The sequence below is a fragment of the Cervus elaphus genome, chromosome 24 (assembly GCF_910594005.1).
Source record: "Cervus elaphus chromosome 24, mCerEla1.1, whole genome shotgun sequence".
NCBI lineage: Eukaryota > Metazoa > Chordata > Mammalia > Artiodactyla > Cervidae > Cervus > Cervus elaphus.
The window spans coordinates 38743788-38755125 of record NC_057838.1 but is presented as its reverse complement, the minus strand read 5'-3'; the positions used below and the strand labels follow the sequence as shown (position 1 = coordinate 38755125).

The following is an 11338-nucleotide window of genomic DNA, read 5'->3' as shown; positions in this document are numbered from 1 at the left end:
GACAAATTTCCAATCATAAGATGAATAAGGTCTGGGAATCTAACGAGTAGTGTGATGACTACAGGTAACAATATTGTATTGTGCACTCGAAACTGTCCTGAGACTAGAGCTTTAATGTTCTCACCATAACAACAGCAAAACAACAAAAGTGAGATGATGTGAAGTAAAAGATGTGTTAACTAAGCTCATTGTGGTAATTATTTCACAATAAATGCATATATCAAATTATCACATTATTCACCCTTAACTTGTACAATGACATATGTTAATTATATCTAAATAAAGCTGGAAAAATAAATATTAGCTCCTATTACTCTCCTTTTAATCTTCTTTTGGTTTTACCATTTGTATACTCATTTAACTTCCTCATCAATATTGTAAACGTCTAAGGAACAAAGATTTTATCTCGCCTAACTTTGTTTTCTAATGACTATTCCCTTATACAATGAGTAGTACTTAGAAATACACATGGGCTTTGTGGTCAGAAAGATATGGGTTCACGTGTGAATTCACATCTAGGTTCCAATACTTGAGAACAAGCTTCATTGTTTCATGAATATATTTCAAGTAATAAAAACACCAAGATCAGAGGTAATCCTGGTTTTCTATAATGTAAAATACATGAAGAACTTAGCTCAGTATCTGTCACATAGTATTAATACAATATTAATGGTAATTCTCTTATTGTTATCACTTGGAAAACAAAACATCACACAAAAACTTATGTAAGTTTTGAAAATTATCAAATTACTAGAGAGAAAATTTATAAGAATGTGAACTAACTGCATAAAATCTACTAAAATTTTTTCTCATGCATACAGTGAAATTATTTGCACTTTTCATAAATGGGGCAGAGTCTTATTCTGGAGTCTATAGCATTTTAGAGACAGCAAATTCCCCTCAGTCAAGCAGATCAGAAAATGGAGATGTAGGAAGGAGAATTAGTTTGTAAAAGAGAACACAAATCTTTAATGATGATATCTTGTGACCTCTTTTAATATTTCTTGGCCTTCATTTCTTCCAAAGGTAATCTCTAGCCAACATGAAAGTAATAATTTGGTAAAGATTTCTAACTTACATTATCTGCCCTTTTATATTTTTTATTTTTCTCTTTCTTTCCCTCATATCTGGGACAGGAGATCTAGCTCATCATTTAATTTGAGCTTCAAAATAGCCCTGTGTTGTATATAGGACAGGTATAATTATAGCCAACCTTAAAATGAGAAATAGCTTCAAATAGGTTAACTATCTAAGGTCATACAACTCTAGTCACTAAAAGGCAGGAAATGAACCTTGTCCTTGACCTCCACATTCAGTGTTCTTCCCATCACATCAGCTGGTTGTGACTTTTAAGACTGCTTGGGTCAGCAGTAAGCAGTTTTTAACTTGGGATGAAAAGCATGCCTCTTGCCATCAGCTCTCCAGTCAGTTGACAAGTGTCAACTTTGTTGTGAGCATAATAGTGCTTTAATAACACTTGGAGGCAAGAACAATTCAAATCCCCAAAACAAATGTAGCAAGGGAAGAAAAATGTTCACTATTAGAAACATATTAGCAAAATAATATGCTCTGCCAATACAGTCAAAATGAAAGAGTTTCATGACTATTTGGTTCATCCTTGAAATTTCTGATACAGTGCTGAATATTTGCTTAGGAAAAGCATGTTTTCAATGATAAAACCCAATTTTAAAAGTGTAAATCTGCCATGAGATGTTGGTGTGTAAAGACATTATTCACTTGTATGAGAATACAGGGGGTTTTGATGCCCAGTTATACTTTGAGTCCATTCCTGAGAAAATATACATCTCAGAGTTCCTATTTTTATTCTTGACTTCTCCCAATAATATTGAATATAGGCAGTAAGTTCTCATACATTAAAAAAAAAAACTGCTGAGAAAATATTATTCACTGACTTACTGAAATTAAACCTCATAGAACAAAAACACCTCCTAGTTTCTTGGAGGGGCTGGAGTCAATAATTCATCTCCTTGTAGACAAGGTGGAAAGCAACTCTCAGCACAGCTGCCTGCTCCTGCTCTGAGTGGTGATTGATGGGGGAGGAAGTAGGCAGAGAATGCTCTTAAGGATTTCTTGCAGTCAGGGTTCTTAACCTCAAGTTCATGGATAACTTGGGGCTTCAGTGATAAACTTTATAAGGTCTGCAAACCACCACTAACAGTGTATAAATATACCTCAACACCTTTATATATACATCCTAGTTGAAACGTATATAAACTTAGTCCCTCATTAATAATCTCTGGTGTAAAACACCAGTGCAGTTAATTTAGGGAAGTAGCCATCACAAGCCGCAAGAGAATGGTGTAGCCCACTGCTTCTTTCATAGATCACAGGGAATAGCTGAAATGTTGACTCTTTGCTATTGTAGCTTCACTGCCCCAATCTTTGTGGATTATGGGTAGGACAGAATATTGTGATAATGTGCTTTGAACATGAATTTCAAGTGGAAGTTGCAAAGTAAATACAATTATGTTACCCATTTCTGTTAAGTGTCCAAAAATATCCCATTTAGTTCACCCTAAGTGATACCCATGAAAAACGTGCAATGAACAGCTATGGAAGGCATGATAAAGTATTGGGAGAGCTGAGTATTTCAGGGTAAAATAAAGTAGATCGGTCAGGAAAAGAAAACGTCTCCAGAGAAGAGAATGGAGTGGGTAATTGTACTGCAGTCATTAGGACAGTCATTTATTAAATATTAGGTTTCTTGATGTTCCATAAGACACTGTTTATTTCTAAATGGTTAGTCTTCTGTATTTTATTCTTTAGCATAAATGGCAGCCCACTCCAGTATTCTTGCCTAGAGAATCCTGTGGACAGAGGAGCCTGGTGGGCTACTGTCCATAGGGTTGCACAGAGTTGGACACGACTGAGGCGACTTAGCATGCATGCATGCATTGGAGAAGGGAATGGCAACCCACTCCAGTATTCTTGCCTGGAGAATCCCAGGGACAGAGGAGCCTGGTAGGCTGCCGTCTATGAGGTCGCACAGAGTCAGACACAACTGAAGCGACTTAGCAGAAGCAGCAACATACCCCATATTTAATATCTGCCTTCATCACACTTCCTTCTTTTCTTACCATTGGATTATCTTTTCATTTTCTTGAATTCCCTTACATTGTAAGCTTCATAAAACATATTTATTTTGTCACTCCTATCTATGTGTATGAAATTTTTTTCTGTATACAAACATCTGTGCTGAAAAGATGTTGATAAGAGAAAGTATCAGCCTCTGTGCTGAATGTCACTAGATATATTTACCTGCAGATTTTCAAACCTACAAATCTCTTTTGTATTTTTTCCTTGTTCTCATTAAATGCATGTGATTTATAGTGAAATTTGCAGAGTTAAATCGGGATGACTGAATGGAATATACTGTAAATGCCATAGATCAGTGATAAACGGGGTAAGTCATATTTGCTATTTTGGCAAAAATTTCTTCCTTTCTAATTCTGGAGTGATAATAATTGTTAGTCGCTTGGAATACCTTTTCATGTTAGTGAGTTCTGTCTACAATTTATATTGAGTTTCAGAAGAGGAAAAACGCATATTTCACTTGGTTGAGATGAAGAGTGTAGGGAAATTACAGAAGTGCTAACTGTGGACAGTTGTCAAGTCTGGTATGCTAACACTATCGATTATGCTTTTTCTAGACTTGAAATCATCTTTTCCTAGTGATGAGATTTTATAGGCCATAGGGTTTACTGTAAAAGAAGCTCAATGCTTTACTACAAAAGCTAAAAGGAAAAGAATTATCCCAGTTGTTGAGCAGAGGACAGCCTGTAAAACAACTATATTAATCTATGCACACATTGCATTGCTATAACTACAGGTGTGAATCATCTTAGCAATGAGCCTGTTCATCCTCATAATTATCATTGTCCTTGAAGGATAGTATTTATTGTAATTTTTTTAAATTGTAAGAATAAGTGATCAGAGTTAAAATTTTTTTGAACTTGTGTTTTGGGGTTAACTGAATGAGAATTAATCTTTATGTAGGAGGCCAAAGCAAAGCTTAAGCTTAGTTAACATCTAAACATTCTTCCCTTTGACAGGCTTAAACCTAAGTAAGCAGATTATGTTGATATAATAAAAATGCCTTGTTTATATAATAGATAATCAAAGCTATCAAGGACAATCTGTTGTGAATTATCATGGATAATCTATTTTGTGGTTTTACTAAACTTAACAAAAATGGAGTCTACTGGGAAAAACACACAGTGAAATAAAAGCAGTAATTTGAATTTATTCTGTATCTTACTAAGGACTATAGCTTGGGAGATGGACACTCAGATAGCTTTGAGGAACTGTTCAGAAAAAGTGGTGTGGGGTGAGCAGACTATATGTGATTTTGTCAAAAGGTTTTATACAATCATCCACACATTTTGATGGAAGATTTTATCTAGTCATGAGGAACAGATATCTCAGGTCATATTTTACTGCTTTCTTAAATATGAGAAGATGCAAGAATTTGGGTTCATAAAAATTTCTCCTGAAAATATATCTATCTGAGGGTCTTTTCTGCTTAATTTCCTCAAGCACAGAATGTCTCATTACTGATTTTCACCCTTGAAATTCCTTTCAGGGTGTATTGCAGATTAATGACTGCAGTTGTTTGTAGCACCAAATGGTGAGTGACATTCTTTAGTTTATAATAATTAATTTAGTTTGATGCACATTTCTAAATCAGTTAGGAAGAAATTTAATTAGGATAAAGGTTTCACTTATTTGACTTCAGATTATTCAGTTTCAATTATAATCAAATCTGTTGAAGCTTTTCAAATAATATAACCTTCAGTGAAAATCTGGAGAGTTAAAAAATTAATATCAAATAAGTAGACTTCTTTCTAGGCATGAAGAAAGAGCAGTAACAGTTATTCAAAGGCCAATGTTAGTAAGCTAGTTAAATGGAGCTCTTTATAAAGTATATTGATGCTGTGGATATAGCTGACTGGGTTATTTGTGCTTTGGAAAATAAAAGCTTTTAGTTTGAATCATCTACGTTCAATCTTGTGATTTTTAAATACCAGCTAAAATACCTTCTCTTTTCTGAAAACGGCCAGGGGCATTTTATCTTAATGCTCATATAGTTTCTGGTACACTGTGACCATTTAGTCAAAGTATGGGAGAAAAAAAATGTGTTTTTCTAGATTATTTTATGTGTTATTTTCCCCTAATAGACCTAATTTCCACATTGAAATGGTGAACATGACTTGTCAAGGTTTTAGACCATATTTTCTTTAGCATCTGGCTTTTCAACCATTGTACACATTTATTTACCATGCATCTTTCCTTCCTGGTCCCTCTTTCATAATTTCTTTCTTTTCCTTTTAATAGAATTCTCTGTTTCTATGATTATTTGTATTTAATGGCTTGAGTTTAGCTTTCTGATTCAACTTTGGTAACATTGTCTCAATTATAAAACTCTTAAGACATTTAGTTGCAGAGCCTTCTTTACCAAGGCTGCAACCTATCACAATAAGGTGTTGGTATCAAAATAGGGTGACTGTTGCAGATGTCTTTTTTTCCTCAAATAGGAACAGAACATTTTCATTACTTTCTAATGATGCAATCTTACCCAGTTTTATTTTGTTAGATGAACCAAGAATAATTCAGGGTAATCTAAATATTCAATTCTAATTTTTATCTACAGAAGATTTGTGGAAAAAAATTTTTTTTTAAACTGAGGTTTAGAAAATCATGAAAACCAAACCCTCATGAAATGAGGGGAGTCTGCTGTCTATGCACTGCAATCAAGCCACTTTCTCAGTACTTTAACCTCCTGGAGGACCTGTTGTTTCCCCCTCCAGTTTTTTTCCTTTAAATCATATGACTTATTTTTCCTTCCTAAACCATTCCTTAGGATCTTCCTCAATTATCTACTGCCTGCAGTGGTCTTACTCAGAATTTATATGAATAACTCATCCCTCCCTTCAACTTGTCTTCAAAAACCTATCTTGACCATTTATTGAATCTTAAAATAATGCTCCCACCCCAACTTCTGGTTGTCTCCTACTTACTCTAGTTGACTTTTCCTTTTATCTATGGTGTTCATCATCCTATACCCTAGATAACTTACTTGTTTTATTTCTCATATATTCCTTTAACTCTCATCCTATAGCATAACCTCTATAAGAACAGGAACATTTGTCTGAGTGACTCACAGATACATTTTAATTCCCCAGAACAGTGCTGAGTTACAGTAGAAGCTAAATAAATATTTCCTGAATGAATGAATTACATGACCTGTTCGATCTGTTAGATTTATCTACATTGCAAGGCAATTTCATTAAAAAATACCAAAAATATTCTTATTCTTAAAATTTCGGGTGTAAACTATATATTCCAGCAAAGAGAATAAAATATTTACCAAAAACTACAGGTTAGTCCCAGTAGTCATGTATGGATGTGAGAGTTGGTCTATAAAGAAAGCTGAGCACTGAATTGAGGCTTTTGAACTGTGGTGTTGGCGAAGACTCTTGAAAGTCCCTTGGACAGCAAGGGGATCCAACCAGTCCATCCTAAAGGAGATCAGCCCTGAATATTCATTGAAAGGACTGATGCTGAAGCTGAAGCTCCCGTACTTTGGCCACCTTATGTGAAGAACGGACTCATTGGAAAAGACCCTGATGCTGGGAAAGATTGAATGCAGGAGGAGGAGGGGACGACAGAGGATGAGACGGTTGGATGTCATCACCGACTTGATGGACATGAACTAGAGTAAGCTCTGGGAGTTGGTGATGGAATGGAAGTTGATGCAGGGAAGCCTACATGCTGCGGTCCATGGGTCTCAGAGAGTAGGACAGGACTGAACTCAACAGGTTACTTACCATAAATGTGATAGTTCAGTTTCTGTCATTAGCCTCAAATAAACAGAAAATTCAAAGCACTCGCTTTATTCTTTAGAAAGAATACTATTAGAGAAGTGAATTTATTGAAATAAAATATTCTAACATTTTAACAGCATCAGTAAAATTGTATATCATCAAAACATTTTCTGAGCAGAAGCAGAAATGTTGTGAAAGTTTTATAATGATACATATCTGAAATAAATGGCAGATTTGATTCCTTAAAGAATCATGGGATTCTTTCAACCAGAGTAGAAAATAACTTTTTTCCTCTTATTGGAGAGTTTTTTCCAAATTACAAGCACTATTAAAAAATGAATTAAAAAATGTTTTTTAACTTACAGCTGTGAAACTATTTTTGTCTCTTTAATTTGTACTCTATTGTATATTCAAATAAAATCTAAATAGTATCAACTTTTGATCTGAGGATAAATTAAGTTTTTAGAGTAATATCTTTTGAGACACAAGCATTTTCACTGTAAATACAAAATAAGCATTCATGCAATAAATCCACCTTTATCAGGCACTATATTTGCTGATTGAGAAAAGAATATAAAAGCTATTGACTGAGAAGAAAGGTTCAATAGCAATCTCCAGTTTACTTTATGGAGAGAAAAAATGGTTTTCTTTGAAGAGTGGGGGAGATTTAATTAAACATAAAATAAGGAAAAGATTAGTTTCTATTAAAATTTGAAAGTTTAAGAAAGTAAAGATGAAGAAGTCCATGACACCATTTTTTCAAATTCTCACTTCATTTGCATCATACAAAGCAGATAAATGGTGTACCCCCTCCCCAAAGTGGGTAACAGAGATATGCATATAACATAAAAGAACATCTGTTAGTAAGTCTCTCCTGAAAAAAGCAGGAAGCGCAAAACTTACTTCTTTCAGAACTAATTTGGTAATAAGAGCTCTCTTTGAAACTTCAGATGGCTCAACACAGAATAGCACAGAATGTCAGAGTAGACATAATTTCCAATGTAAATTCACAGGTTGGTGGTCATGAGCAGGTGCAGTGCTAGCTCCTCATTTGCTAATTGCTAATACAATAATAATATGTTAAAGCAATGTGGGAACACATGAAAGTAAAAAAAAAGAAAAAGGACACATTTGCTTATTATTAATTATGTCAGTATGAGATACAGCAGTAAATCAATCCATGAGGGAAACTCAGTTATTGTTTTTTATCATCTTTCTTCTCAGGGAATTGCTCTATTTCCCAAAAATGACTTTTTAAAAAAAGAAAGCTATAGCCTCTACTTTGAAACCAGGTACAATTATCTTATTAGCAATTAAAACCTTCCCTACATTTGGAGAGGCTTAATTTAAACTTCTTAGGACGGAGGTAATTGGATTGAGATCAAACCAGCCAGTCCTAAAGGATATCAACCCTGAATATTCATTGGAAAGATTGACGCTGAAGCTGAAGCTCCGATATTTTGGCCACCCGATGCAAAGAACCGATTGATTGGAAAAGACCCTGATGCTGGGAAAGATTGTGGACAGAAAGAAAAAGGGGCAACAGAGGAAGAAAATGGTTGGATGGTATCATGGACTCAATGGACATAAGTTTGAGAAAACTCCAGGAGATGGGGAAGGACAGGTAAGCCTGTGTCCTTCAGTTCATGTGGTCAGAAAGAGTCAGACACCACTTAGCAGCTGAACTACAACTGAATTGACTATCTGCTCACTAGTAACTAGAATGCATTTACTAAGATGCTCAATCATTTCTTCAGTCCTAAGAGTGTAATCTCCAATTCATAATCACCAGGGAACATTTATGGAAAATTTCTGGCTTGAGTTTTTTTGTGAAAATTTAAATAAGACCTAAGGAAAATCTAAAAGTTGCTCCGAGTTCCCTCAGCATGGTGATGGGAGTTAAGGGGTTCTTTTGATAGAAATATACTTTTCATAAAGATTTTTTATGATCATATATAATTATCTCAAATAAAATAGACAGTTAATACATGTTATTTGAGGATAATGGGAGGCAATAAGTAGAGGGGGTGGAAACATTATGTTTTTGCATATTGAGTTGTTATTTATTCATAAGTTGCTCGCTGTCCCACTTTCAACTAATTATAAAGAAAAAGAAAAGCCATAAACTGTCACATTAAAATATCAATGGCTAATACTGTACAAAGAAAATTGTATTACTCTTTCTAAGGTGGTTTGCATCTTCAAATACAATGTGTAAAGGGGGAGATATTTTCATTTAAACAAAGCATCTCTAGACAGCGGTAGATGAAGGAGATATATTTGGATGTATGCTATCCTTCAAATCGAATGCTATAGGGCACTTTCTGTTATGCTTATAATGTGTATCCTGGTTGCATATTAAATGAAACTTCTAAGTGGGCTCTGGTTGCAGATGATACAGAGTAAGGACACTCCACCCTGTATCTCCTACCAGAAACAACTGTAAAACCTGGAAAGAATGCATGAATCAGTTATTTGCGATCTCTTAAAAGTAAATATATTTAGGAAACAACCCAAATTTCCATCAGTGGATAGTGGATAAACATACATACTATGGAATATTATTCAGCCTTAAAAAGGAAGAACATTCTGACACATTCTATGGTATAACATAACTGAACCTTGAAGACATTATGTTTAGTGAAATTAACCAGTCATAAAAGACAAATGCTCTATGAATTTGTTTAAATAAATCATCTAGAATAATCAAATTCATAGAGACAGAAAGTAGGGGAGGGGAGAATGGGGAATTATTCTTAAATGGGTGCAGAATTTCAGTTTTGCAAGGTGAAAAGTGTTCTAGAGATGGATGATTTCTATGATTTGACAACAAAAGTGAAAGTCGCTCAGTCGTGTCCGACTCTTTGTAACCCCCTAGACTATATAGTCCATGGAATTCTCCAGGCCAGAATACTGGAGTGGGTAGCCTTTCACTTTTCCAGGGGATCTTCCCAACCCAGGGATTGAACCCAGGTGTCCTGCACTGCAGGCGGATTCTTTACCAGCTGAGCCACCACGTACTGTACATTTAAATCTGTTTATGATGACATTATAGACTGAATTGGGTCTCCTGACCACATTCACACGTTGAAGTTATAATCACATGTTTATACCTTAAATAAAGGTATAAATCACACATTTATACCTTAAACTATGACTGTATTTGGTGATAGAGTCTTTAAAAAATGTATTGGAGGTTTAATATGGTCATAAGAGTGGAACCCTCTGTAGGACTGGTGTCCTTCTAAGAATAGAAAGAAATTCTAGAAATGTGCACAAACAGAGAAAAGATACATTAATACCAGATACCAAAATATATTTTTAAAAACTGAAAAGATGACAGGAAAGGGAAAAATAGGGAGACAGAAACAGAGAGAGTTGTCAAAAACAAATACTGGTAGAGAGAGATCCAAATATATCAATAATTACATAATCTGTAAATGCTCTAAACATAAAAATTAAAAGTCTCATATAAAACACATGACCTAGGTATATTTGGGGGCTTCCCTGATGGCTCAGATGGTAAAGAATCTGCCTGCAATGTTGGAGACCCGGATTCAATCCCTGGGTCAGGAAAAGCCCCTGGAGAATTCCATGGACAGAGAAGCCTGGTGGGATACAATCCATGGGGTTACAAAAATTTGGACACAAATAAGAAACTGAGTAAATATGTACACACTTTTAATATTAACTTTTATAATTTTTGAGAGCTGTGTTTTTAGAAATATAGGACACTTCATGAATTTATATGTCATTTCTGCTCAGGGACTATGCTCATCCCTATATCATTCCAGTTTCAGCATAGCTGCCAGTGAGCATTCTTAACAGTGCTCTTATTTGCTTTTATCTTTACTAAATTAGAGGTCTTATTGAGGCAGAGATGATATCTGACTTATTTATAATTGTTTTTCCTAGGCTTGTACATTAAATATTTGTTGAATGAGTAGATGAAGCTTTATAGAATTTAACTACACTTCTTACTCAGAGAATTTAACATATGGTTGTCCACTGGGTCTCAGTTACTTATGTTAGAGGCAAGCCTGAGAGTATCGGTCATACACTTGAAGGGAGACTGAATTGGACCCAGTTTTTTACTTCTGATTCCTCTGTTTCCAGCTACTTACTAAGCCAACAATTACCATCTTTATCCCAAGTCAGAGTTCTTTCTGATCTAATAATTGTGTAATCTTTTTTTCAGGAAGGGCTTCATATAATGCTCACTTAATATTATAATATTCCACTCTCCATGGTTTCCTGTGTTTTGATCAACCAAACATTCTATCTAGCACATGTATCCATAAGAAGGTAGCTCTTCAATTGTAGCAGAAATAAATTTGGCACATAATAAAAAATCCTGGCACACAAATGAAGTAGTGTCAAGTTAACTGGTGTGTCATAGCATAGCAAAACAGCACAGTATTTATTGAAAAAATACATTAAAAATTTTTTTTATATATAGCAACATCTAAAGAGGTCTAAAGAGCAATCTGAAA

The 11338-nt window shown here is 34.7% G+C and overlaps 1 pseudogene; it reads right to left on the bottom strand.

Moving 5' to 3' along the window:
• Positions 1 to 10565: 10565 nt before the first annotated feature.
• Positions 10566 to 10664, bottom strand: LOC122683364 (annotated as a pseudogene).
• Between the last annotated feature and the right edge of the window lie 674 nt (positions 10665 to 11338).